Below are 27873 nucleotides of genomic sequence, written 5' to 3' on the forward strand. Positions count from 1 at the left end.
GGAGAAGCCAGAGCCCGCAACAGTAATGAAGCCCATCCTTTGAGTGTTTGCCCCTGGCGGGTTGAAGGCGGAGTCCCTCTGTCAGGAACTTAGTTGAACTGGGAGAGGGAGCTGCCAGGTGTCACAATAGTCAATTAAGGCAGCAAGCCCAAAACAAAAGAATCAAGCTTTCAATCATGTCCTGCAATGGTATAAGCAAGTATCTGAAACCAGAGAAAGCGTGGCCTCTCCCCGTTCCATTTCCCCCGTGGAACACACAGGGGCCCAGGGTCAAGCAGGTCAGCGGGAATGCGGGCTTGGGGTGGTCTCACTGCTGACAGGGCCCTGAACAAAAGGCTGTGGAAGTTGTATGGACTCTGGGGCCAAGAGCAAGGGACCGGGAAGGTTAGGAGTGGAAGTACTAGGTTCTGAGTCATTGTGGGGAAAAGTGACTTCAAGGTTTCTCTCCCTTCCCTGCCCCACCCAAAGGAGGCCTCAGCAGAGGCGCCTAAAGAACACCTCTCCCCAAGGCTTCTAATGAACCCAGGAATGAAGGCTCAGGGGCTAGGAATGCAAACATGTGATGACTATGACCAGCCAGAGAGACCTGAGACCTTGAAAGCTCCCTCCAGAGACTGCCACGCATGGGCTGCGCCCCAGGTCTGGTGTAGGGTTCAGCTTTCCCTGAGTTTATGGTCAGGCCTGAAAAAACACACAAGTTTTTCACCAGGAGGCCCAGGGAGATACTATGTGGCCTCTTCTCCCGCCTACCTCTTCTGAGCCACCCTTTCCAGCTGTCAGGCAAGTATCAGGGCACCTACCTCTGCACAGAAGGGCAATGACTTTCTCCAGGTGGAAATCACTTTTCATCCAAATGTCTAGGCTCAAAGCTCTTGGTGTCTGCATTTTAAGCTCTGGGTATCTCTGGGAAATAATAGAGAGGACTAAGTGCAAACACCCATCGAGCCTTCACATTATTGGCACATGTAAGATTCTGTTAGGTCAAGTGGCACCCTCCTTAGCCTTTTTCTGAGGATGACCATGTGTTAATTGCTACAGATCAGAACTGTCTTCCTGAAAGTTGTCCAGGGCTGTGGGAAAAAAGTTGAATATTTCAGTGCAAGTTCTATTGACACTAAAGCTACCACTGAATCACTCACTTATCCCAGCCTATACTTTATTTTTTTTTTATTTTTTAATTTTTTCAGACAGCGTCTTACCCTGTCACCCAGGGTTGATGGAGTGGCATGATCTTGACTCACTGAAACCTCTGCCTCCTGGGTTCAAGCGATTCTCCCACCTCAGCCTCCCGAGTAGCTAGGACTACAGGCACCCACCACAACATCCAGCTAATTTTTGTATTTTTTGGTAGAGACAGGGTTTCGCCATGTTGGCCAGGCTGGCCTTGAACTCCTAACCTCAAGTGATCCACCACTTCAGCCTCCCAAAGTGCTGGATTATAGGCAGGAGCCACTGTGCCTGGCCTAGCCTATACTATTTTCTTTATATTATGTACTTATGTGTCCTGTCTTTTCTATCAGATGGTAAGCCTCCTGAGGACAAAGATGATGTCTTACATGTGTGTATGGCACCCAGAGTATTTTGCTCTCAAATACGTACTGCTCAGATAAGCTTTCAGGATACAGAACCTCAGATACCCACAAAACTGTCCTAGTGTTGTCTGGAAATAAGTCTTACGTTTATTTACTTTTACATATAACTGTATCTTATCTTCCCAAGAAGATTGGAAGTACATTTATGTTTAAGGCATCACAGTAGCTGGCTCATGATTAGCTGTCAACAAGTAAATACTTCACCATTAGATTTCTTGGAGCCGTCTTCACCAAGAGACAGAAAGTTAACTGGAACTAAAATTTTAATCCTCTCAAACTCCAAGAAGACCTGTTTCCCAGGCATGATCCAACAGAATCTCTGCTTTTTAGAGTCCCTTGGAGAGGTTATTTCTGAGGACAGCAAGCTAACCGGATCACCCCCCACCACCCTTTGCTTCAATTTGCCCTAGTACTCAGACTTAATTGGTGGGGACATGGGTCTGTGTATAAAGCGCTTGGAAAGTATTTGTTATTATTCATCAGGGCCACCATTTGAAATTGGCCAGCACAGTCATCCCTACTTGGCCATAGTAATCAAGGCGTGGCTGAGAAAGAAGGAATGTGTGTTTCAACAAGCCAGAGAACTGGTCTTCTGCTTTCTAAATGGACAATTTATATAATTTACATAGAGAGGCATCTTCCACTCTAGGCATGCACAACCCAGCCCGCCGTCCCAGTACATTCTTCTCTTTCCTTACATTTACCCATCCCACCTGCCCCTCCTGCTTTTTTGAAGGTGAGCGAGCAGGTCCCAGGCTTACAGCTCAGTTGGACTGCGGTTGCCCCGTCTTCTCTGGTGATTTCTCTGTCTTATGGTCAGGAGCCAGACTCTGGGTCTGTTCAACTATGTAGAGGAAAGGTCACCAGAGAAATTCCAGTTTGGCATTCCTGTAGGGATCAGAGATTCTGACTGCTCAACAAAATTACCTGGAGGAGAATTTTAATAATATGGCTTCCTGGAACTTACCCGGAAACATTCTGATTCAGTCAGTCTGGGGTGAAGCTCAATTGGCTATCTTTTTCTAAATCTTTATAGATGATTCTGATGCACTGGCAAGTTTGGACATTGGATAAATTCTAAGCTCTCTGAGATCAGGAAACATATGAGTATCGCATTCTGTATCCCACAGTGACTAACTCAGCACCTGGCACACAGCAACACTTTAGAAATTGTTATTGAGTCAATGAGCAAATGGATGGTTGAAAATAGGTTGGTGGATTGGGAGTACAGTCAACCTAGCATCTTTTAAAATAATTTTTAAATTGACAAATAATAATTGTACACACTTATGGGGTACATAGTGAAGTTTTGATATGTATCGTGTACAGTAGGTCAGGGTAATTGGCATACCCATTATCTCAAACATTTATCATTTCTTTGTGTTGGAAACGTTCAATATCCTCCTTCTAGCTATTTGAAATTATATTCAAATATACAGATAATCATCCCACAGTGGTATAGAACAGTGCAGCTTATTCTTCCTATCTAGCTGTAATTGTGTTGACTTTAACAAATCTCTCCCTATTCATCCCTTCCCAGCCTCCAGTGTCCTCTGTTCTACTGTTTACTTCTATGAGATCAACTGGTTTTATTAGCTTCCACATGTAAGAACATACAGTGGTTAACTTTGCCTTCCTGGTTATTTCATTCAACATAACGTCCCTCCATTCTACCCATGTTGCTGCACAGGACAGCATGATAGGATTTGATTCTTTTTTATGGCTGAGTCGTATTCCATTGTTAAATACACACACACACACACGCCATGTTTTCTTTATCCAGTCATTTGTTTCTGGACACCTGGTCAACCTAGCATCTTACCTAAAGGCTAGTTAAGGGCCAGTGGAGGCAGAAGGCCAAACCACTCACCGTGGGGCCAGGAATAGGAATAAGGCAGCAGTGTGCGGGTGGAAATAGAAGAAAACTTAGTTAATTTGATCCCCAAGTGGGAGAACATGACCCATGTCCTTGAAAATGCTGCTACTTTCAGCGATGCTGCCGCTTGCTGCCCCTGTGCTGGGACTTACAGGACTTCTGCTCTCCAGTCCCACCTAAGAAAGCAAATTGGATCCGTCACTTACCTGTTTAGACCTTCCAAGGCCCTGCATTGTTCTCAGGATGAAGTCAATGCTCCTTTCTCTGGCTGAGTCCTGGCTCCTCCTCAGCCCATCACTGCTACTTGCCCTCATCTGTCTGTGCCCACTGGCCACCTTGCCTTCCTGCAGATCCTACCGCCTGCCATGTTCTGTCACCAGCCTCTGTCCTCTCTGCCTACAATGCTCATTCCCTGCCCCCATGTCCCCTAGCAAATTCCCATGCGACCATTACATTACAGCCTAAAAGCATCCGCTTCTCTTTTCCCCAGGGGCTGCCAGTTCCCTGGGGTAAAGGTCAGTCTGTTGTGTCCAAATCCTAGCCAGTAGATGCTCCCATGTTTGCTGAATGAACAGAAGTTGGGACGGGAAACCAACAGACACTCAGGACTGGGATTCGTTTTTGTTCCTGTAAAACTGGATTGATTCTGCAGAGGTACAAACATGCCCGTTGATTTAGATCTATCGAGGAATTGGGGTAGAGGCTGGGGTGGGAGTTTTGCTAAGAAGAAAAGAAGGTGAAAGTGGGAGATTCCACAAGAGACCAGATTGTCATGCCCAATCTGCCGCTAGGGTCAAAGACCAGCTCCCTGGTCACACTCGGCCAAGGCAGGCTGCCGAGCTGGCTCCAACCCTGAGCAAAGCCAGGCAGCCGCCCAGGTGGGTGAAGGCTGCAGGTTGCACTCAGGCGTGACGCCGGGGTGCAGGTGGGAGTGGCGCCCGGATGCGTGGGTGCAGCGCTCGCCCGCCCGCGGTCAGGCGCACCGCGGGAACCGGTCAGGTGCGCCGTGCGGGGCGGGGCGGAGGCAGGGCGTGCGCCCCCAGGCTGGTGCCGGGGGCAGAGGATTCGCCTGCTTGACGCGCTGATGCCTTGATTTGGTCTGACAAGTAGAGGCTGCTTTGAGAAGCGGCCTGGATTTTTGACATTCAGCAAGCTAGAAATAACCAGCTGGGCTCCTGGCGCTCTGGCCATAAATGTCTTGCTCTTTCCAGGCAACTGCCAGAATTAAGGGGCTTTCCCCCAGTGTAGACCTGTGCTCTGTCTGCTAGGAGGCCTAGGTTCCAGTCCAGGCTCAGCTTCTGACTCCCTACTTTAGGAGGAATCACTGAATTGACTGCAGCTCGGCTTCTGCAATGTAAAATGGGGCTGTTGTTGGCTGAGCCTCTTCTGCCTCTGGTAGAAAATGATTCCAAATGGCTGCCCTGTCCACCCTAATCCCATGGCCCGAACTTGATGTCTGCTGCTTCTAGAAGCCTAGTGCTCCAAATATCTGCTCTGGGAGGAACTTGCAGGTGATCCTGATTGGAAATGGAGCTGATTAACCTTTTGTGTTATCATTGACTCTGTGAGAATCTGTTGAAATCTAGGGGCTCTTACCCTAGACAAATGAACACACCAGCCAAATATAGCTTACAAGTGCAGAGAGCTGCTGGTCTGAACCACAGACCCCTGGTTTAACATCTGTAATCTAGTCAACCCCTCTTTTTCCTTGAAGGCTGAACCAAGCATGAAGGGTTTTCCCCACCTTCCAATCCTCATACCTGCAGGCACCCCCTTTTCCTGCTTCCTCCCTTCAGTCATCTTCCTCACCATCCCCCAGGCTTGGGCATGCTCAGGAGGGAAATTGTCCTATAAGTATCTATAAAAGGCATGGTATGTCCTGTAGCAGAGAAAGCAAAAAACAAAAAAAAATCATTCCCCCACCCCTGGCGTGGCATGTGCAGAGCTCTGCCTGATCCTTCTCTCCCACAAGCCTGGGGGGTGGGTAAAAAAAAGTGGGAGGTGAAGCTGCTGCAGCGAAGTGCCCCTTCAGAATCTTCAGTACCCTTCAGAGTCAGCGCTGTCATCACTATCACATAAACTGTACAACTCCACTGTCAACCAGCAGCCGCCTGGCTGGCAGCAGGAAGAGGCAATGCCATTTTGCACAGTAGCTTGCTTGCCCAAGGTATTGCCTGGCAAATGGGCTTCTTGTGCAATGGGAAACCACAGGGAGGGGACTCTTAAATGTACCCAAAAGAAACAGCTCTAACAATAGATGATTCAACAGGCTAGTAATTGGCGCTCACTCTTACCACATTGTTTTGATAAAATGACATAGCCCAACTGCGGATATAAAGGCAATAAATAGAAAAGCTAACCTCTTGCTACTCAAATTGTGGATGAGACAAGCGACATCCCATCACCAGAAGCTTGATAGAAAGGCAGGCTCTGTCCCAGACCTATTGAAAGGAGATCTGCATTTTAGCAGGATTGCCAGAGGATTCACATCTTAATGTTTCAGAGGCCTAATCCAAAGTCTTCTGATAATGATCATTAGAGTCCCAGCCATTCCCCACTTCCCCCTGGGAAAACCACAACAAATAGACCAAATTCCTCCAAGCCCTGCTCATAAGAAGAACCCACAACCCACAGACACCTCCTCACTCAACTAGAGACCTCACCCACCTGTTTGCAGAGTCACCCACCTTGGGCTATTATTCTTTTCTATTATTTAATCTTCTGGGAAGACAGAGGTCTTCTATCTGGAGATAAAAATGACAAAGGAGAACCTCCTGAACAGAATCCAGTTTGCCTTTAGCTTTAGCCATCACTCTGACCTAGTGCTGCTGGACTCAGTTCCAAGGTCTAACTGTCAAATGCTTTAGGGGAAATGGGAGGAGGAGAAGTCCCTGGAGTTACCCATGTGCACAGCCTGGCACTGTTTTCACTTGCCTTTGGAAATGAAGGTGCAGAAACCATGGGAGGTAAGGAAGGCACAGACTGGTGACTTCCAGAGTGGGACAGAAGGGAAAAGATGGAAGACAAGTACAGAAAACCACTCAGGAAAAGATAGGCTGGAGTGATGCCTGCTGAGACAGGGTCCTGATCTCCTAGGACTTCCCTTTCTGCCTGTTCTGTACAAATACCTAGGGTTTTGTGGTTTAAGAAAAGAGATGCTTAGCAAGCTTATAGAAAATGTAATGTGGGCACTTTGTTGCTGTCCTGGCTTTTAAAGGACTCAGAAGCAGATCAACTTCAAGGTGTTAGCTACTCTGTTTGTAGCCTTAGAAAGACATCCTTGATGTTTTATTGTTCTGCCTTTGCTCAGAGCTGGAAACTCTCCCTGGGGAAATGGCTCACCTTGAAAGAGATGCTATTGTAAGTGAAAATGTTTTAGCTTCACTTCCAATCTCTGGTTCCTTGTGGGAAGTAACTGCTGCTGTGGTATGTATGCCCTGTGCCTTTTATTGCATCTTTACCTCGGTGGACTCAGCTGGTTAAAACTTATGTTTCCATGGAGATTGATTCAGACAACAGGAAAAATAACTGTAAAAAAAAAACTGCACAGTACAAGGGCTAGATTCAGGTTGTAGAACAAAGTGATTATTACTTAGAATCCTGGATTAGCAAGAGAATCAGAAAGATGCTGAGATTATCTAGTGTTATCACCATCCAGGTGAAATGCAGAATAAAACTTTTTCCCCACGACCTAGATATTGGGCAGTTTATTATAGGTGCTACAAAGGGATTTATTATGTTTTTCCCAAAATGGTTAATTAGAGGCATCCCAAATTACAACTCCTTTAGCATAACTCCCAGCTCCAGGCAGCCTACTTACTATGGGCCCAGCTACTGACAGCTCAGCTCTCTTTGCCAATCCAACTTTTTTTCCTAAAATGCTCAAACTTTTCTTCTCCAAGAAGACTTCCTGAATGATCCCAGTTCATAGGGATCTCATCCTTAATGCAGGGAAATTCACTGTTCAGGAATAGTCTCCATACCATCACACTCTTCTTTTTGTGTAGTCATGGAATTCTTCTCCAGTTGTTTTTTTCTTGCCTGTCTACACAGATAGATCAGTAGCCTTCAACAGTCTGCATCTCCTGTTATCTTGCAGCCTCCTACTATAAACAGTAGGTGCTTTACTTATGCCAGTTGGGTTGACCTAGACAGTAGTCTCTAAGTAGCAGGTCCTTGGCTCATCCATCTGAAACCAACGACCTCTTAGGCAGACTGAGAAAGGGTTAGGACTGTTGACACTGGGACATCCTTGGCTCTGTATGAATGTTGTTTTTAAAAGCAGGGGTTTTGTCTCCAGTGCATTGAAGAGATAAAACCCCATCGTCAGCATATTTCTTCAGGGTCTTTCTGTGTTAAATCTCACTGCCAAGTCAGAGTCCCAACACACAGACTCTCACTTCTCCCTGTGCAATCCCCAGCAATAGGCAGAAGTGAGACAAGTAGTAGAATGTGCTCAAATCATGGCCTATTCTTAATAAAAGAAACCAGGACAGCTTGGGGGCTGGCTCATTTCTTCTCAAATTCCCCTAGTGTTCTGAACCAAACATACGAAAAGAGTAGATTTGTTTTATTCACAGGTATTAATGCTTCTCTGAAAGCAGTTGTTTGGGTGGCTGGAATATCAGTAGTCATTGACCAATAAGGCTTGCAGGTGTGAATCAGACTCTGGACTTCCAGAGCAGAGCTACTATCTACTACTCTACATCACCTTCATCCTTACAGAATCACTGAGAACATTCATTCATTCACAAGCAGTCATGTCTGCCGCCTGCCAGGCACTTGTAGTAGGCATTAGAGATACAATGGCAAGTGAAACAGACACAGCATGTAATCTACTGAGAGAGACTGGGAATTAATTCCATAAGTAAAAGTAAGTATATAATTATCAATTGTGATAAAGGCCCTGAAGCAAAAGAATAGGATGTTCTGCAATAATATTACAAGAGCTTTATCTGATCTAATGTGTATGGAGAGGGGAAGCCTCAGGGAATGCTTCTCAGGGGAAGTGACATTTGAGCTGAGCATTGAAAGAAGAATAAAAATTAAAAAGTAAAGAGGGGGCCAGGTGCGGTGGCTCACACCTGTAATCCTAGCACTTTGGGAGGCCAAGGCAGATGGATCACTTGAGGTCAGGAGTTCGAAACCATCCTGGCCAAAATGGTGAAACACCATCTCTACGAAAAATACAGAAAAATTATCTGGGTGTGGTGGCAGGTGCCTGTAATCCCAGCTACTTGAGAGGCTGAGGCAGGATAACTGCTTGAACCCGGGAGGTGGAGGTTTCAGTGAGCCAAGATCGCACCACTGCACTCCAGCCTAGGCAACAGTGAAACTCTGTCTCAAAAAAAAAAAAGTGAAGAGGAGTTAGAGAGTGCTCAGGATATAAACAGTTAGTTCATTGGAGGAAGTGGAGTAAAGTCCTTGTGGCTGGATTAAAGGGAACAGGGAAAACCAAGATATACAGAGGTAGGCAGGGGCTGGATCACATGTATACACAGTATTGAGGACTTTGGCTTTTATTTTGAAACAGTGGAAGGCCATTTTAAGCAGAGGATGAGAACATTAAATTTATGTGTCCAGAGATTGCTCTGATGAGACAAGCGGTGAACAAAAACATCATTACTCAGGTCTCACCCAACTCTTCCATTGTATATTCTAATAAACCACCCAAGTTCTGCTTTCATAGCTCTGAGCCAAAGTGAGTTATACCTCCCCAGGCCCACTGAAAATCCCAGAGAGCTTACTGAATGGCATGGGGGCCCTGGTAAAACTCACTGTTCAGGCATTTGAATCTGGGCCACTTCATTACTATCAGCATTTTGCCTCCACTCCCAAGGAATAAATCCTTAAAATTATAACCTTTGGGTCCCCATGCCCAGGCAGGCTTGCTTCTGTTGGATCACAGTAATCATGGTTTTGACTATGAATTGCCGATCCCAAATTAAATGATTAACCCAAGGTCAATGAGCTAGTCAGCTGCCACACCAAGGACAGATTTTCAATTCCCTGCACTCAAGGCAGATGCACTCCTCAGGACGGCTGTCAGAGGCTTAGAAAAAGAAAGTGTTCCATGTTCCCAAAACATGTAAACTTATTCTTTGCTATTCATGTTTATTCTGTGACTCAGAAGTTCCCAGGATCATTTTCTGGGGTGATCAGAAAATCTCTTTGAGGGGGAAATGGTTCCTTACTTGAAAAGTGTTTTTAGCCACGTTGGTTCTTCCGTAGCTATGAGCATCCTTTGAGGATGATGCTGGCTTTCTTGCGGGCTGCTCCACCTTGCTATTTCCTGAAGCTACTGGAACAGTTGAAACAGGCATATGAATAACCCCTGGGTTGCCAAAAAGACACCGCAATCCTTAACAGGTTTTGATCTGAAAAGGAGCGGTTTGTTCACTTGATTTGCTTTACGAATTTTGCAACATTGGCAGGTTGTGCCTGGGCCTTTCCCAGCCCTCTCTGCAGAAATGAGAACCAGGATTACTCATCCTTCTGTATTTTAAAGGAATTCCAGGAGTGCTCAGACAAGCTGCTAAAAAAAAAAAAAAAAACTGTTGTTATTTGACAACTTCTGAGCATGGATGTTTCAGGCCCCAGTAATGCCATGAAAATAGAAATGGCCCTTGTGCCAGAGGTAGCATTCTACTTCCATCAGGTGAGGTGGCAAGGCACGCAGGGTTGTTGGGGTGGCTCCCCGAAAGAGAGGCTGCTGGAAAAATTGGACCTACATGCCCAGCTTTGTCCTTGCAGGCAGAGCTCCTCCTTCAACCCACTTCTCACTCTATGAACTGATCTGTCCTGACAGCTGCCAAATTAGTCCTCTCATTCCTGGAGCTCGCTTTGGCACTCTCACGAATGCTTCTTTCAAAGTCCACTCTTCATTTAAAACGTTGCTCAGCCTTACTTCAGGGGTGAAATAAACGGCCTTAAAATTTTTCATAGAAAAGCACAGTTTCAACCAGCAAATAGGTTCCAAAGAATATGTAAATTATGGTGCTAGAACTTCCCCACCAAATTCAAATCTGTATTTGGATATAAGTGTTCTGTAAACAATTCTGAAGAACACAGATGTCAGAAGCAATTCCATGATGCCTGTTACCGTCTTTCTGTAATTTTTCAAATTTTGTTTTATTTTAAAATGACAATCATTGTATATACTTATAACATACAATGTGATGTTTGGATATATGTATACATTGTGAAATGATCATATCAGGCTCTTCACATATCCATCACCTCACATACTTCTCAATTCCTTGTAGTGAAAACATTAGAATCCATTCTTTTAGCAATTTTGAAATATACATTATTATTAATTGTAGTCACCTTGCTGTGCAATTTTCTTTCTGACCCATGCGCTATCGGAATATCTTTTCTGTTTTATTCCTCCAAATTGGACCAGTCCCTCTGTTTGGGTCTAAGACCATGTTGGCCAAAAAGCAGAATCTAAATCCAGTCTAGACTCTGATGGGAATAAAATGATGTGCTCCTCCCTCAGTTACTGACTGATCATCCCATCTGTCACCAACTGATGCGGTGGCCCTGGACAAACCACCTGACTGCTCTGTCCTCACTTTCTTTGTTTGCAGGAAAATGATACTACTACTCTTATGTGCTCACAGAGTTCTGGTGAAACATTTTTAATGTGCAGTATGTGGATGAACTTTGCAAAGTTTAAATATAGTATAGAAGTATAATCATGTTATTATGTGAAATAGTGTTCTCCAACCCATTCTCTCTATTCTCCCTGGAAGACAAACAAACAAAAGTCGTGCCAAACTAAGCATTTGTGATGGCAGGCCTAATTTACGTCTTGTCCAGAGTGGAGAAAGCTGGCACTATCGTGAGATGCATCCCCTGGTCCCTAAGAATAAACACACTCTGCATCTCTGCCTTGTGTTTGCTTCCTTGCACTGTCTGCATGGCCTGTACCTCAGGTTGGGGATAGGGGAGTACCAATTCCTGGAGGTATAGTCTGTTGAATATTGGCATAAATTCCACCAAACATTTTGGCCTGGCTGCCAATTTTTGGAGGGCTTGAAAAACAGTTTTGTGTGTGCACTGACTCTCACAGTGTCTTTCTTACACTGTAAATTACTGAAGACAGAAACCAGTCCCTGCCATTCTTTTTTAATGATGCAGTGATTTCCAGACGTGAGTAAATGCTTCTAAGGGCAAAGGGCTGTGGTTACACAGCTGTCACCAAATGGCTGGCATGTCTGGGGTGTGGTTCTCCATTTCTCTGGACCTCATTTTTCTAAGTTGGAGGTATTCAAATACCATTTGGTGAAACCCTTTGGTAGAGGTATTATTATTATTCTTATTTTTTGCATTTTTGGCATCTGTATAAATTTGAGCTAATAGAAAAAGTTTAAACACTGCTGCTTTCAGCACTAATCCTCTAATGCTCCAAAAATTCTACCAGAACCCCCACTGATTGCTTTATGAGATATTTATTTTCATCCAGTCCAAATTTTTCTTCTTTTTCCTTAACAGCTAATAAATGTGGGGGAATAGTGGTTAGAAAGACATTATGGCGGACCGGCGCGGTGGCTCACGCCTGTGATCCCAGCACTTTGGGAGGCCGAGGCACGCAGATCACGAGGTCAGGAGATCAACACCATCCTGGCTAACACAGTGAAACCCCGTGTCTACTAAAAGTACAAAAAAATTAGCTGGGCGTGGTGGTGGGCGCCTGTAGTCCCAGCTACTCGGGAGGCTGAGGCAGGAGAATGGCGTGAACCCGGGAGGCGGAGCTTGCAGTGAGCCGAGATCACGCCACTGCACTCCAGCCTGGGCGACAGAGCGGGACTCTGCCTCAAAAAAAGAGAGAAGAGAAGAGAAGGGGAGGGGAGGGGAGGGGAGGGGAGGAGAAAAAGGAGAAAAGAAAAAAAAGAGGTTATGGCCCTGATGTCTGGTAGATCAGGGATTCTCGACTTGATCCACTCAGTCTGGAAAGATTTTCTATAGGAAGTGGTGACAAGAGGGCTTTGGTCACGTTAAATAGGAACCAGGACTGGAACCCTCATAGCCTGGCCATCTTCCCAAAGAGTACAGGCAGAAGATAGAAAATTGCAAGTAACTCCTGAGCCTCTCTATACTAGCCAGTAATGAAATGTGTACTTCTAGGATGGGTCCTATGTTCTGTCTTCCGAAGTAATCTTGATTAAAATAGACCAACATAAATGAAGAGATGGACAATTCATTAAAAACCTAAACTCCTATCTTCTAAAAGTGGCATAATTTGCTTAGTCTTCTGGCTGTCAATAAGCTGTGAGTGCCATTGACCCAAATGTTGCTGTGTCTTTGCCAGGTAACAAAGGACCAAGACTAAATTTGGTGGGCCAGGGAGAGTGGCATCCCATAGGAGGCCCCCAAAGGGAATCTGCTGCAAAATGGGTAAGGTCCTCAAACAATCCACCTGGCCTACCCCACTCTGCCCACCATTGTCTGCTGGGAAAGTGGGGACATCACACATCTAGAATCCATGTTCACTTCTTCCATCTCCAACAATTATTCCCTACCATGCAACCCTCCTAAGGCCCCCAGTCTAAAACTCTCTCCAAACTCAAAAGGTTTGTCCAACAGAGAGATCTTGTGAACACATTGGGACTAGTAGGTTTTTCTGAACCTATCCTTAAAGCTCTTCTCGAGACCACGTGTTGATACTTTGTCTCTTTTCTCATCTCTCTGTTTCTCCCTCCACCCTCTCTCTTCCTCTTTGGTGATCCCACAATGTTTGTCCCTATGTCTGCTCTCATCCTCCATCACAGAGTCTTTCTACATAATGCTGAGCGCCTGGAAACAATCTCTCAGTAATGTGTTGTCACTTTAGCACTCTCATGAAGTCAAGAGGCAGATTTCTCAGGAAACATTTAAAAGGAGATTGAGTGTCTCTGTTTTGAATTATGGCACATGGAGAGAAAAGTCAAAACAGAGTATTATAATAGGCTTAGAGAAATCCCAGGACTGAAGCTCCTTAAATATGCTTTTGTGACCTAGTTGGAATGTGGCACAAGTTGTCTTTTTGGTTCATTTGTTTAAAACAATTGTGTGACATCACTGTTTAGTCCTTGGCCTATGTTTATCCCCAAGGCAATTGCTAATGAATGGTGCTGGCAACTGTAAGACGCTGTTTTGTATACAACAGGTATCATGGTCAACTGTGCTAATTTGCAGAACATCCCGTTTTCTCAGACTACAGATTTTGTTTTATCTAATCAGTGAGACGGAGAACCTTCAGAAGGGAAATTATGACTGGTAAATCAGCATCGTTTTAAAGGTCAGAACTATTTAGATTTTAAAATAAAATCTTTTAGCACTAACTACACCTTACAGGTTTTTAAACTTCTAATTTTGAAGTAATTTCAAACTTATAAAAAAATTACAAAAATAGTATAAGAAAAACTCCTGTATACCCTTCACCCAGATTCACCATTTCTGGGATAACTTTTACCACATTCACTTTGCTTCTCTCTGGATATGATCACCATCATCATCATCATCATCATCATCTGATCCATTTCAGAATAAGTTTCAAAATATTTATCCCTAAATATTTTGTGTATATTTTCTAAGAACAAGACATTCTGTTACTATAAAATATAATTACCAAAATCAGGAAATGTAATATAATACTATTATCTAATCTACAGATCTTGTTCAAATTTTGTTAGTTACCTCAAAAATACTCTTAACAGCATTTTTTGTTTTGTTTTCTGGACCAGATCTTGCAGGTTGTGATATGAGGAACTTTCATTGTCATTTACTTCTAAATATTTTATCATTTCTTTTGTGAATTCCTCTTTAATCCATGTTTTAGAAGGTTTTTTTTTTTTTACTAGTTTCCAAACATGTTGTAATTATTATTTTTAACTTCTTTTCATTGTTGATTTCAAATTTCATTGCACTGTAGTCAAAAAACAATGGTCTCTATGACAGTTCTTTCACTCTTGTGGAGACTTCTTTTGTGATTTTAATAGGAGGTAAGAGGTAAAAATGTATTTGAATCTACTGTTGGGTATAAGGAATTTTTTTTAATATATATCTGGTAGATTTGTTGTGTTTAAACCTTTTCAGTTCTTGCTAAACTTGCGTTTTAGTTGATCTCGGTAATCTACACTACGATTGGAGGTTTGGCGATTTCTCCTAATTCTCTCAGCTTTGACTTTGTGGTTTTCAGAGTTATGCTATTAGCTGCAGACAAGTTCATGAATATTACGTCTTGGTGGATTGTTGCTTCTATTATTATGTAGAGGCTTTTGCCTTAAATTATATTTAGCCTGATATGAATATTGATATACCAGATTCTTCTTTATTATTATTTGCATGAAACCCCTTTTTTATTTTTATTTTTTTACATTCAGATTTTCTCTTTGGTTTTGTTTTCATTGTGTGTCTTATAAGAAGCACATATACCTGGACTTTTTTAAAAAACAAATCAATACTATTTTTAGAAGATCAATATAATGTCCTTATATTTATTTTATTTGAACTTACGCCTTCTTATTTTGGGTTTTCTCCTTACCATAATTTTTTCTTGCTTTGTAAATTTCTCCTTTTCTGCCTTCCACTGAATTAATAAAGTTCCATATGTAGTATTTTAATAAATATAAATTTGTTGATTTCAGTGATTCCCCCCCACCTTTTTTTTTTTTAATGAGATGGTGTCTTGTTCTGTCACCCAGGCTGGAGTGCAATGGCACAATCTTGGCTTACTGCAACCTCCGCCTCCCGGTTCAAGCGATTCTCCTGCCTCAGCCTCCCGAGTAGCTGGGATTACAGGTGCCCACTACCATGCATGGCTAATTTTTGTATTTTTAAGTGGAAACAGGGTTTCTCCATGTTGGTCAGGCTGGTCTCAAACTCCTGACCTCAGATGAGCCACCTGCCTCAGTCTCCCAGAGTGCTGGGATTACAGGCGTGAGCCACCGCACCCGGCCAATTCCCCTTAATTTTTAAAACATGTACACTTAATCGTAAACTTTTCTAACAAAGGCCAGAGTTATTCAGTTTCTGTCCTGTTTAATATCACATATGCCTCAGAGATTGAACGTGATGCTCCTTTCCCCCAATCTTATTGCTGTACAGAGCTTTAATTTTACCATCTTTTAAATACAAAAAAAGTTATTAAACATGTGGTCGATATGTATGTCCTTATGGTCAGTAATTAATTAAACTAATCTGAGTAATTTAATGTTAATTAGCAAGTTAAATGTTACCACTTTCTACATGCATCATTATTTCTAATATATAGTTCATGCCTTAGACTCACTTTTCTTCCTAATAAATAACATCCTATAATAGTTCTTTTAGTAGAGTTTCCAACTCTGTTACTTGTGATCAGAAATCTGTTGTCAGTGCAATTATGACTTCCTTATAAACAACGTCATTCTCTCTGGAGATTTCTCAGCGCTTTCATGTTGATGCCTTGCAGTCTGACTTCAGTGTGTATGGTAGGTGTGGGTTTTCTTTATTTATTCAACTTAAGTCCCCAGAGTGCTCCTTTAGCCCAAGGACATCTCTCACTTTTCAATCATGGAAGTCTCTACTACTTGTCTCTTCAAATACTGTTCTTCCTTATTTTCTTCTTCAGAAATCCTATTCAACATTTATTGTAGCTATTCAAATTATGTTCCTTATCTTGTTTCGTATTTTTCAATCTCCCTCTGTCTTTGGCTATGTAAGGATAATTCCTCAGTACTCTTTTCCAATTCATTAATTCCCTGTGTAATTGCTATGAGTCTAGAGTTTGTTCTATGGAACTTCTAAATAACTATAATTTTGATTTCAAAGATTTCAAATTGTATATTTTCATATTTATACAGTATTATTTCATTTCAGCCTATTTGTGTTTCATATCTTCCTCTTTAAAAAAAAAAAAAAAAAAAAAAAAAGGAGGCCTGGAGCTTGGAGAGAGGTCTGAGTTGAAGATTTAAATTGGAAGTAGGAATTGGATAATATTTAAAACCATGAGCATAGATAAGATCACCAAAAGAGTGCATATGGATAAAGAACTGAGAACTGGATCCATGTATCCTCCAACATTAAGAGTTTGTAATGAAAAGGAAAAAGCATTAAAAAGGAAACTGAGAAAAGGGGTTTGTGAGGTAGCAGGGAAACCAGGAAAGCATTATGTATCCCCATGCAGAAAAGAAGAAAATCTGAGAGGATCAACTATCAAATTCTGCTTAGTAAAATGAGGGCGGAGAACTGATTTTCAGTTTTAGCAGTCAGGTCGGGGAGAATGCCTGGTTGGAGTGGTAATAGTTGACAATGATTTTTAAGCCTTCTTTTCATGAGCTGGCAAAGTGGGGATGTCATCCATTCCCACAACCTTTGGCTTCAAGTGGTAATTGGCGTTCATACTCTGCCTCAGGTGGAACTCTTTCATTCCCTTTACAGAGACTAAACTCCCACTGATTCCTTCCTGTTTTTATCTTGGAACACGGGAGATTTCTGGTTTGTAGAGATGTTTATCCATACTATTTTTTTTCCTGTTTTCTCTCTTATTGCCGTGAGTTTAGAGCACCAAGGCATAAATTTGAGAAGCCTGTGAATTGACTAGAAGTTTCTTACATTCTTCAAGTATCTGAACATTTCGGATGGTGTGTTAGTTAACTATTGCTGCAGAACAAACAACCCTATAACTTAGTGGCTTAAAACAGCAGCTATTTATTTAGCTCATGATTCTGCAAATCAGCAACTTAGGGTGGATCAGCTGCACATTCTTCTGGTATCCTGGGCGCTTTCATGCATCCATTGTCAACTACAGTCCAGCTAAGGACCACTGCTTCTGAGGATTAACTGGCTGTTGGCTGAGGCCACAGGGGTTACAGGGTTGACTTGGTTGTGTGCTCCTTTACTATCTAGCAGGCTAGCTTAAGCTTGTTTACATGGTAGGTAGTGGGCAGATTTCTGAGAGAGATAACAGAAAAATCACAAGGCCTCTTATGGCCTAGGCTTTGGAATGGCACAACATCACTCCTGCTTCGATGTATGATCAAAGCTGATATCATGGTGAGCCCACATTCAAGGGGTGGAGAATTATCTTTGATGAGACAAGCTAGAAAACCACATTGCAAAGGGGCATGGATGCAAGGAAGAGAATGATTTTTGGACATTTTTGCAAACAATGTATGAAATGGACTTAAATTGTTATGGGATAAATTTAAATTAGATTGAAGGAGAAAAGATGTCAACTCTAGAGCACGTTTGTAATTTTTGAGCATTGTGTATACCGGGGGTAGTTTTTAAGACCAGGCCCAGCTGGAGCAGAGATGCTGCATCCGATTCAGGACCAGTTCAGTGCTGTCCGCCATTATCAAGGTATGTACTAGGAGCCACGGGAGATCACAGAGGAATTCCTTTCTGCCTTTCAAGGAGATAGTATTTGAACAGGGAGTTCAGGGCAAGCCTCCAGTTCTACAATGAGGCAAAATACTAAGTGCTATGAGATAACTGGTTAAGGGAAATTCTTTGGAAGGAGATAGACTTCAAGTGTAGGCCGAGAGGAAGAAACCATGGAAGATTACAGACTCCAAAGAGTCAAAGATGACAGACAATGGTTGCACTTTGGCCAGCATCCTTCCTTACTTGTTGGAGAGGCCAAAAGGCTGAGCAATGCATCAATCCTCAGGAGACAAAAAGGAAAAGAACCAAGTTCTCCCAACTAATTTTTTTGTCCTTAGTTAAACCAGAAGGAATTTATGGCTTTTAACTGAAAGAACACTTGTATCAACAAGAATTCTGGGCACTTCAGCAAAGATAGGTCCTAGCTTGTGGTAGTTTTGGCAGATTTTTAGAGTGTTACCAATATACCCGCTTCATACCATGGCGGTCCAGCTGTTGACGTTCTTGGTGCCAGGCCAAAGGAGGCCAGAAAGAGAGCCCAAAGACTGGTGCTTGGAGGGTATGTTGACCTGTGGGTCTTTGGTCCTGACTCTAGTGATAACAAAAGTTTCTTTTTGTTTTGTAGAATATGTAAAACTGAAGGCTGCTGCTCAAAATGTCCTATGGCTACATTTCCATTTGTCTAAACCACCCAGTGATTTTTTACTATCAAAACCACCCAGTGATTTAATACTATCAAAACTTGCCTAAGATTTCCACTTCTAAAAGTTATTGGCTGCATTCTGGCTAATTCTTAGATTGAAGACAGGGACTAGGCCCTGAAAACCACAGCCCCCAAGGGAGCCAGGTCTGTTCAAGGCATTGCTTCCAAGTCAGAGACTCTTCACCAAGCCTTTTTTCTCCTTGGAGACTAATGGAGCAGCATTAATCTGGCACAGATCAGCATTCCCATGATGCTCAACATCTCTTTCCAAGAGTGAAGAGAGATGATGCAGAGATTAGTCAATCATCCCAATATAAAAATTAGTGGACATATTGGCAAATAGGAAATGTGGTGTTTTTGTTTTTTGTTTTTTGTTTTTTGAGACACAGTCTCACTCGGTCACCCAGGGTGGAGTGCAATGGCATGATCATGGCTCACTGCAGCCTCAACCTCCTGGGCTCAGGTGATCCTCCCACCTCAGTTTCCCAAGTAGCTGGGACTGCAGGTGTGTGCCACCACACCCAGTTAATTTTTTGCATTTTTAATAGAGACAGGCCTCACTATGTTCCTCAGGCTGGTCTCGAACTCCTAGGTTCGACTGATCCTCCCACCTCCGCCTTCCAAAGTTCTGGGATTAGAGGCATGAGTCACCACACCCAGCCAGGAAATATTTAATAATTGTGTTGTTCATGCATCTATCCCAGAAATGAATTCAATCAAACACTGCATTATGAGCATGAATTTGTGTTACATGATTCTATTCTAGACTTGGGAAACAGCAAAGAGATGGAAACAAAAATATTTGAGTGCTACTCTTTGCTCAAAACTATGCTTTACTTTTGCTCATTCACCATGTCTAATCAATTCCCCTGTCCTTTCATTACTGGTTCTTTAATATTTCTGGGATTCAATCTTTCTCCCCATCCCCACTACCTTAATTCACCACCTCCATCATCTTTCAGTAGATTTATTATAATAGCTCTCAGTTATGGGCTGAATTATATCCCCTCAACAACCTCTCCACACCTTAGAATATGACTGTTTTGGGAGACAGGGCCTTTAAGGCAAAATGAGGTCATATGACTGGGCCCTAATCTGATATGACTGATGTCCTTTTTTGTTGTTGCTGAGACAGAGTCTCGCTCTGTCGCCAGGCTGGAATGCAGTGGCACAATCTCGGCTCACTGCAACCTCCACCTCCTGGATTCTCTTGCCTCAGCCTCCTGAGTAGCTGAGACTACAGGCATGTGCCACCACATCCAGCTAATTTTTGTATTTTTAGTGAAGACGGGGTTTCACCATGTTGGCCAGGATGGTCTCAGTCTCATGACCTCGTGATCCGCCCGCCTCAGCCTCCCAAAGTGCTAGGATTATAGGCATGAGCCACCGCAATGTCCTTATAAGACGAAAGTAGGACGCAGATGCACACAGAGGGAAGACCATGTGAAGACAGGGAGGAACCAGCCATCTGCAAACCTAGGAAGGAGTCCTCAGAATGAAACCACCCCTTGTGACAAACGTTGATCTCAGAAGTCCAGACTCCGGGATTGTGAGACAATCCATTTCTGTTGTTCAAGCTCCAGTCTGTGGCACTTAGTCATGGCAGCCCTCTTAAAATAACACAGCCTTCTGCCTGGGCTCTGTGCTTGTTCCTCTCAAGTTGGTACTTCTGAAGGTGGAATTATCTACCTCAATCATTAGTCTGATCTTGTCACTTGCCTGTTTAAAATCCTTCAATAGCACCCCCTCCTCTCCCAGTAGTGTTTTCGGCAGTAAGTTTACTGGAACATTAGTTATGTAAGATGCCCCCCATTATGTAAGTTTGGGAACTCCACAAGTCTCCAACTTGAGGGGTCACTGAACATTTGCATATTTGCATATCAAACACTCTGAGAAGTTTTGCAGTCAAAAATCCCAGTTAACTTTGTTTCACCCAATGTTTGCCAAACTCAATTTTTTTTTTCTTGGTATAATACACATTATATCTACTTTAGCATGTGTTCTGTACTACAAACTAGGAAATGCTGCCCTATGCAGTTAAATCCACATGTCTGACTTGTCATGAGAAACGAGGGTCGCCAGATTTAGCAAACAAGAATACAGGATCCCCAGTTAAATTTGAATTTCAGATAAGTCTAAAAAGTTATTTGTTGTTTATCTGAAATTCAGTTCAACTGGGTGTCCTGTTTTTTATCTGGCAACCCTGTACAGGACCCTTTGTGACTTCTATTGAACAGACGGAACCAAAATGAATTTGATAAGAATTGTTTCCCCCAGTTAACACAATAGAAAAAGATAAAGTCAAGATTGATTCTTGGCTTTCAATTGGATTCTTTCAATTTACCACCAACCCTTGTTCACTTAAAGCAGTGGCTCCCCATCCTGACTACCCGTTAGAATTGTCTGAGGAGCATTTTAAAATGTCCATACCCCATCCCTAACCGATTAACTTAGAATTTGGGGGTTACTGAATGGGGAGTTAGAAAGGCAGGGCAGGGAGAGTGAGGAGAGGCAAGTGCATAGCACGCAAATTTAAGGAGGCAGCCACTCTCAGGAGCCAACCCCGCGCTTGCGCAGCCTAGAGAGTGAGAACCTCCTTAAATCTTGTGCCCTATACACCTGCTGGCCTCACCCTAGTAAGGCCCTATTTAAAGACGTAGGTAAGCCAGCACACCTGTAGTCCCTACTATGAGGAAGATGGGATTGCTTGAGTCCAGGAGTCTGAATCCAGCCTAGACAACGTAAGGAGACCCATCTCGAAAAGAAAAAAAAAATAAGTTAAAGAAAAAGATGTAAGTAGGTACAAGGTTGTGCAGAAGAGCTTGCAGGAGATTTCTGAGCAGTCCTGGGTCCCAGCTCTGTGTTTCATTGCTTTAGAAGGAAAATCGACCTTTCCCAGCAATGAACATCAGCTCCAGCTCATAAGCATGAGTCAGGGCAGGCTTCATCAGGCCAGGTTTTCCTGAAATGTAAACTTACAGCAGGCTCTGGTTTCCTCTAGAAGACCACTCCTAAAAAGCTTTAAATGCTTGGGTTCCTTGTTCTTTTTCAGTTCAGGCTGGTGATTGAGGAGCTTCTAATCATTGGCATCCTATAGATTCTGTTTCACATTCAAGTATGATTTTAAATTACTATAAGATGTAATGAAAGTATAGGTTTCACTCTTCTCTCCAAGGTTTTAAAGACTCACCCCTTCTCTCCTTCCTCCCTCTCTGCCTTCTGCCCTCTCTGCCTTCTGCCCTTGCCTTGCTGGCAATTTTCTGCCCTATCACTGGCAGCCTGGTCAGGAAGGCACCTCATTAATCCACCCGCTGGGAGAGTGTGCCCAGAACAGCCAAGGCCAACCTTGCTTGGGAGGCCAACTCTCTGAACAGTCCCTTCCTTTACTGGCCTCTAAGTTCCGTGATGTCATCAGCATTCTGCCCCTGGCTGGCGGCCAGATCCTTAACTACTGATTCCCAGATCTCTCCACGTTTTAAATTCTAGGAAAGGAAACTGTACTTTTCCAGTGCTAAAAAAGGATGGGAATGGTTGGTGGAAGCTCCCAGCACAGCTAAAATTAACTTCTTTCTTTCGTGATAATTGAATGATTTTCAATGATGTTCTTCCTATAACAGGATTCAAAAAGTTTTCCTCAGGGGGAAATTTGGAAGAGAAAAATACAAGGGAAAGGGTCCTCTCAGACAGGGTTTGTAGCAGTTTCCTTGCAATATAAAGCTCGTGAAATTATATGGGTGTATCTCACTTAGCTTAATAGACATGTTCCTGTAAAGTTTCATATAAATGGAATGTTTAAAAAATTAAATCACTGTAAGTGCACAAGGAAAGAGGGCTAAATAAAGGAAGTCTGGCTCACTTTATAAAGTGAATTATCTTTATGTAATGTACATCATCCTCCCCCCACACACATTGATTTTATATGTATAAAATTTTGAATTTTTCAGAGGCTAGATTCTCATAAGGTAGGGGCGCCTCTTATGATGACAACTGGTCTGAGGTCACAGTTGTTCTCATACTCAGAAGCTGAACTTTTTATAACGTTCTCTGGGGAGTATGTAGCTGCCAGGGTTCTGTGGGGGATTTTAAGCTCTCACACTGACCCAGAATCCTCCTGGCTTATCCCTGGAGTGTTGTGGGCTCTGGAGCACCCAGGGAAATTGTCGATGACCGGACAGTGGAAGAAGCAATTGTAGACAAGCAGAGGCTAACAGTTGCCAACATGAAAAGCAGTGTGGTGTAGCAGTTAGAAGCATGACCTCTGTGGCCAGAAGACTACGGCCCTGCCTCTGTCCTCTAGCTGGGTGATTCTCTGAGCCTCAGTATCCTCATCTGTAGAATGGGGATGGTTATAGTAGTACCTACCTCAGGTCCTACTACCTCAGGTCGTACTACTAGGACTAAATGAAGAAGAAGACTGGCACATAGGAAGAGCTCAAAAGATTGCTAGCTACTTCTGACTTGCCTGGACGTGCTCTATTAGAGTAGGAAGGAAACTATAACAAGAAAAGAAAACCAAAGATGCTACTGTCTACTCAGTGCTGCTCCATGCCAGATACATGCTGAAATCATTCATTCAATCCTCACATCACACACACAGTCACTAATAGTATCCCCACTTCCCAGAGAAGAAAACTGTGGTTCAGAGAGGGTAAGCAATTACTGTAGTACCACACAGCAGATAAGGCACGAAGCAGATCACTTGAGGCCAGTCCTATGTGCTCTTTTCACTCTGTCTCGAGCCTGAGAAGACCTGAGCCTGAAAGTGACTTTTCAAAGATGAAGGCCTCAGACCTGGAGGGTATTTAGATTTGGGAGTAAAATTGTTCAGGAAGTGACATAAAGAAACAAGGAGAGAGAAATTTATTCAACAAAGACTGATTGAGAGTCTAGAGTGTGCAGGTACTCCAGGCAGCAAAGGGAAATGGGGGTGACAGTCATACAAAATTACAAGGAACCCCAGCCAGTTGTTAGGATTTAGGTATGAAAACTATGCTATTGAATTCTTAAGCAAAAAAAAAAAAAAAAAAAGACTAACTTTGAGGAAGACTTCAAAAGAGAGGTGACATCTGACGGCTTTACAAGTATTATCTTATTTAATTCCTTAGTATTTGGTGAGATGTCCACCCCCACTGGACTTTGAGGCCAAGAGTGGGGCCTTCTTTCCCTGTGTTACCTGGAGTACCTGCAGACCCTAGACTCCAAATCAGTCTTTGTTGAATAATTTCTCTCTCCTCCTTTCTTTATGTCACTTCTTGAGCCATTTTACTTCCAAATCTAAATACCCTCCAGGTCTGAGGCCTCCATCTTTGAAAAGTCACCTTTTCACCTATCACCCTGGGGCAGGAACTGCTGGTTGCCCACCCAGTATTTAAAAGCCACTTTTTTACTGTACATGGCGAGGCAGTGTGGCTGGCTTAAAGTCTCTATTTTCCAGCCTCCCTGGCAGGCAGCTATGGCCCATAAGATGGAAGCAGAGATCATTGGGTCAGACTTCCAGAAAAGCTTCTTAAAAGGGGTATATATTTTTACTTGGAGTTTCTAGCTCTTTCCTCTTCTTTCTGGTTCTTGCCTGAAATGAAGACAAGATGGCTAAGGCTCTAGCACCAACTTGTGACCTTGAGAAAGGCAAAGGGAGTCTGGTCCCTGGTGACCATGACTTGCTGTAGCAACCTTGGACTGCTGAGCTCCAGACTTGCTTGTTTAAATGAAAGAAACATAAACTATCTTACTTAAGCCTGTGTTATTTTTGGCAATTGTTATTAGCATCTGACCCAATCCCTAACTGGCATAAGCCCCTGAGGCCATTAGGCAGAGGTACTGGGTTCTCATTACCCTACACTGTTGGGGCAAGCCTGTGGCTCCAGGGCACCAGAAGAGCCTGGAGTGTTTCCTTTAAATTGCAATTCCTTTTGTGTCAACTATTTAGGCCCTGGCATCAAGCACACAGCCTGGTACTCAGTAGCACTCAATAATGTATGTTGAAAGAATACAATGAATAACTGCCGCTCAACCATTTCCCCAAGGAGCTGTTTTTCTGAGGGGTTCAGAATGATCCCTTCTCAAATTTCCACAGGACAGCATCAATACGAAGCTTATGGGAAATCCAAAGTGCTTTGAGATATTTAAAAAGTAAAGAATAAATTGGAAATGATAAAAATTTAAACAGAGAAGGTATACATAAAGCCTCATTTAAGTAGTATGTTTTAAATGGTGAAGCAAAATTATGTATTTTTTGTAGATTCAAAAAATATAATTAAATGGGATGAAAGAGCTGCTATCCCAAATCTGTTTTTAAAAAATTATTTTTGAATGATTGTAAAATAACAAATATAACTTTGTAAAAGAATTGAAATTATTTAGAAAGGTTAAATATTGAAAGCCCTTTCATAACTCCTGCTATGGAACAGTTTGGTAAATATCCTTTTAACTCTTTCTGTACATAAAAATAATATATATGAGTATAAATATGAGCTCATGATGTGTATATTATTTTGTAACCTTTGCTTTTTTCACTTAACATCCTATCTTGTGCATTTCCCCACATCTGTGCATTTAGATTAACCTGGTTTTCTGTAAGGTAGCAGAGCATCCCTTATCCCAATACCCCCCTTTAATACAAATTTGTTTGGATGTAATTTTAACCTTGCTCTCTAAAGAGTCATCAGTGTTTACCTGAGGAGGTTGATGAGAAAGACATCAGAGATTAACTCTACCCCTCACTAAAGTGAGCTGGGCCCTGTGGTAGTCAGACAGGCTGGCAGATGTCTAGATTGAGAAGTAAAAATATCCCAGGATCAAGGTTTTGTGGATAGAAAGCCATGAAGCTCAGAGTTAGGAACAACTTGGGCCCATCAAGATAATGGACGTGCTTCTAGAATCCCTGAAAATTCCTGCCAGCTGCAGGCATTGATCACCTGAGAAGCAGGATCATTCCCCAGTCCTGTAGGAGACAGTCTCTTGACTGACCTTCTCATAGGGCACTGAGCCTCCGGAGTGCTGAGCACTGGCTAGTCAGCTTCTGGGTACTGGGGAGGAAGTGGTCAAAAACCCAGGGGGAAAAAAAAACCTCTGCCCTGGGAAAGTTGAGGCTTTAGGTATGGAGCTGAATTATGTGAACCCCACTCCCACCACAGCCAAACCCCGTAAATCACCCCGGTCAGCTACCATCACTGGAGCTCCCTTTGTAAATGTTGAGAGCAGCTGCTATCAGCTTGGGCAGCCAACTGGGCTCAGCCAAGAAGCCTTTGGGGAAGATGTGAGTTAATCATTAAGCAGGGCTTTAAAAGCAGAAGGAGGCCAGAGGCCAGACCCCCGCTGGTGCAGATGCACAGACCTGTGACAGAGGTGCAGGCTGTGGGGTGGCGTGGAGGAGGGAGGCGGTGGGGGAATCAACAAGATTAGCTCAGGCAGGGAGAAGAGTCTGAGGGGGAATGTCAGAAGCACAGGAAATGGGGCAGGGAAAACAGTGGAAGCGGGAGGGGCTTTTGCACTGTGTTGAGGAGATTGACTTGGATAGGTTAGCAGTGGGGAGCAGCTGTGGCTTGGGCAGAGGCACCTCTGAGGCCAGCCAGGCAGGGAACATCTGCCCCTGCTGGGCCCCTTCCTGCCATGCACCTGTAAGGAAGCAGCTCCATCAGGAACCCCACCAGCCTCTGTCTTGTGCCAGTTGGGTAATGTGCACCCAGATGCATCCAGTATTATTGTTTCATTGGCAAAGCAGTTCAGGCTTTTCTAGCTGACCTGTTGGCCCAACTAGAATTTCTCCCTCACAGATAGCAAAAAAGTTGGGCCTGCCTTCCAGTCCACTTTGCCAATGTCCTCCCGCTACAGAACTGAAGTCAGACGATGTTGGGTTTATGGACTTGTTGCAATGAGGGATAACACACAGATAGCATGGGTAGCCATGAGGCAGCTCAGTAGGAGGATGTGATCAAGGACTTCTTGGGGGATTTGGGCTTGGGTTAGGTGATACTGGGAAGGATTCAGGGAAGGGAGAGATTGCTCTGGATTTTGGATGTTATCAGGAAGCAGAGGTAATTCTAGGACTGGGTATCTTAGGACTGGGATTTTTAATAATTCTTACCTAGAAGGTAGAAGGAATGGGATGAGGCTAAAGGTATAATTAATAAAGAAGCAGAAGTGGCTCATATTAGCCAGGAAAGGAGCATCTTTGGTCATTCTTGTGGTTCGGACAATGTTCTTATTTTTGTCTGGGTCTAGACAGATTATAGGGTCATCTTGTTTTCTTTTGCTCCATTACAGTCACAGAGTGGCTGTATCTGATGTTGTTGTTCTATGGAAATTATGTTCAACAAGAGCACACCATGGCCCAGATGTGAGCGCCAGGCTTATGTCTAAAGGCAGCCAGGAATCCTGCAGAGAAAAAGATTCTGATGGTTCTCGGCATTCATATTATCTAAGCAGAAACTCCTCTTGCAGGGCTAGAGACGATGCTGGAAGAAAGGTGCTCCTGTTGGAAGGCTGCCTCAGGTCTATTCATCCATTCAACAAATACTTTTTGAATGGGAAACATACTCAGGCACTTGGGACAGAGCTGTGACATGGATAGTTCTCATGGGTATACATTTTAGTGAGGGACACAGACAATATGAGTGAACAACACTGGGGCCTGTTGGGGGATGGGGTAGGGGGAGGGAGAGTATTAGAAAAGATGGCTAATGAATGCTGGGCTTAATACCTAGGTGATGGGTTGATAGGTGCAGCAAACCACTATGGCGCATGTTTACCTATGTAACAAACCTGCACATCCTGCACATGTACCCCAGAACTAAAAATTAAAAAATATATTAAAAAATAAAGTCACGGGTATTACTGGGCATTATAAAGAAAACAAAAGTAGTTGTCAGAGAATGACTGGGGGACACTTTGGAGAAGTGGTCAGGTACCTGCTCCCTGAGGAGGTGATCAGAAGGTTCCCTGTGAGATTCTAAGGCGAGACTAGCAACAGGAAGAAGGCAGGAACATCTGCAGTGTGGTGACTGAGGGAGAGATGGGCTGAGATGAGGCTAGAGAGGTGGGCTGTGTTAGGGGGTCTGGGGTTTACTCCCCATGCCCTGGGAGGCCACTGGAAGACTTTAGCAAGAAGAACAGCAAGCCCCACATCTCCCTGTGAGACAGCAGAGGCTTACAGAGTACTGGCCTCTCAGCATCCCAAGGCCTGTCTCTGACCTGCCCCGGCTCCTCCCTCCAGGCCTGGGGTTTTGGGTTAACGGGAATTAGTCTGATTGTCTCCTTCCCTGCTGAGGTCAGTCATTGTTCAGAGTGGTGTATTAGATCCCTATTTCTGCTGTAACAAATTACCACAACTTAGTAGCTTAAAACAACAC

The 27873-nt window shown here is 43.4% G+C and overlaps 1 long non-coding RNA gene across 1 annotated transcript in view; it reads left to right on the forward strand.

Annotated features, from left to right (window-relative positions):
- The first annotated feature begins 6213 nt into the window (after nt 1-6213).
- The window catches only part of LOC105538423, a 92275-nt gene continuing 70615 nt past the window's right edge, over nt 6214-27873 (forward strand). The window contains exon 1 of the long non-coding RNA XR_001005897.1: nt 6214-6434. This is a non-coding gene — a long non-coding RNA (uncharacterized LOC105538423). The remainder of the gene's footprint in view (nt 6435-27873) is intronic.

Source organism: Mandrillus leucophaeus, unplaced genomic scaffold, assembly GCF_000951045.1.
Source record: "Mandrillus leucophaeus isolate KB7577 unplaced genomic scaffold, Mleu.le_1.0 Scaffold192, whole genome shotgun sequence".
Taxonomy (NCBI): Eukaryota; Metazoa; Chordata; class Mammalia; order Primates; family Cercopithecidae; genus Mandrillus; species Mandrillus leucophaeus.